This window comes from Nicotiana tabacum, chromosome 21 (genome assembly GCF_000715075.1).
Source record: "Nicotiana tabacum cultivar K326 chromosome 21, ASM71507v2, whole genome shotgun sequence".
Taxonomy (NCBI): domain Eukaryota; kingdom Viridiplantae; phylum Streptophyta; class Magnoliopsida; order Solanales; family Solanaceae; genus Nicotiana; species Nicotiana tabacum.
The window spans coordinates 33759715-33761508 of record NC_134100.1 but is presented as its reverse complement, the minus strand read 5'-3'; the positions used below and the strand labels follow the sequence as shown (position 1 = coordinate 33761508).

At 36.7% G+C, this 1794-nt stretch overlaps 1 non-coding gene across 1 annotated transcript; it reads left to right on the top strand.

The window, feature by feature from the left end:
* Positions 1-716: 716 nt before the first annotated feature.
* Positions 717-823, top strand: LOC142175662 (small nucleolar RNA R71). The gene has a single exon (XR_012704755.1). It is a non-coding gene; the product is annotated as a small nucleolar RNA R71 (small nucleolar RNA).
* Positions 824-1794: the final 971 nt, after the last annotated feature.

Sequence of the window (1794 nt, the reverse complement as noted above, 5' to 3'; positions counted from 1 at the left end):
AGAGGCTATTTTTGGAGAATAATTTCTTCCCAAATTCATAGGTAAGCAACTTTAACTTGTTTTAATCTATTCTTTTAGCAAATATACTACTAGGCTAGATCCCTAGTGGCTAATATATAATAATAATCCAAAACTGGAATCCAATGTTTACAATTTGTCCCAAAACAAAACTAAAGGATGTAAAGCTAAAGCTAGCTACACTATGAAACCTAACTATTACAAAGTGGTAAGGTAGACAACTCCCAACATATGGTGATGAGTGAATCCACAAGCCAAGTAAAAAACCTCAATGTAACACCTCCAAAGCTCTCACCATGCGCCAAGTTTTGCATTCCACAGGACAAGGCAAATGTGAATCTCCAAGCAACACCATCAAATTCTGGGGCTGACCAAGCATCCAAGCAGTATGCATATGAAAACATCCATACTCTGAACATCATAATACAATATGAGAATAGTCTCCTTCCTATGTCAATGAACGTAGAGAAGTAGCGTTTCTTCTTAATCAAAGGATAAACCTTGAGCTGCCAGTAGCAGCCTGTGTGTAGGTTACATTTTCCTGCATTTATCTTCAGACAACTCGTTCACAATGTTAATAGTCTTCTTTGGAGTTTTCTTCATAAGATCATAAGAGGACTCCACATACATTATTTAGTATTCTCCTGGAGGCATGTGTAAAATCATCCCAGAAATCTTGGCCTAGTATTCATTATTCCATTCAATTGTGTGGGCATTGTCTCAACAACTCCTTGAACCTTTCTCATGTTTCAGACTCAGTTTCTAACTTACTTTGGTTGAAGTTATGAATCTCCTTCCTCATATTCCTCATCTTAGCATTAGATAAGGACTCGTCAAGAAATTTTCATGTTATATCTTCTCGTGTACGGATAGACATGAAGCTAGACTCCGTAACCAATATTTTTCAACATACTTTAGCAAAAGGGGAATGCCCTTAGGTAAATTTCATCGTATAATGCTCCTTTATAATGGAAGGTATTCATGATTTCATTAAATTTCATCAGATAGTTGTTAATATCTTCGTTACGTTTACCTATGAAGATATAGTTATTTTAAATAGTTTGGATAACCACATGCTTGAGTTCAAAGTTATTTGCATCAATGGGTGGGGGTATCACACTGGACTGTCGTCGATGTTGACTGGCCTGGCATAGTCTCCTAGTGATCTTTCAGGCCTTGGTCCAACATTCTAAAAGATCTTGTATCAAAGCTCGATTAAGATTGATTCTTTGATCTCCGTCCCCATCGACAGTCTCATCAGCACTTAGAGTTGCTTCTACTGTTGCACGTGCAATTGTGAGTCTTTGGGTTGCTTCTCTTGCAGCCAAGTCAACTTGGTCTTCCCCGTTGTTTGCCATTTTATCTTGGGTTGAAAATTCCCCAAGAATATTTCGGTGTGGACTTTCTTTTTTTGTCAATTGTTACATATGTTTCTCTAACTATAGATCGTATGGAACCGGTTCTCTAGATGAAGTTCGAATCATAAACCAGAGAAGTCAAGCCTGTCACCTACAAATACGAAATAACATGTGAGTAGAAAAACAAATAAAGATCGGTTCTTGTATTAGCACTAAAAACTATTTTGAACACTATTGATCGCCAAACCACGGTAATGGCGCCAAAATTTGACGAGCATAAAAATTGATGTGTAAAAACAAAAGCTCGCTAGTCAAATATAGTATAGAAAATATAGTATCCACAAGAATTGGATTAAATAACGTTCAAGTAACTCTTGTTGAGTACTATTCAGGAAAAATCGACACTTCAATTGAGAGT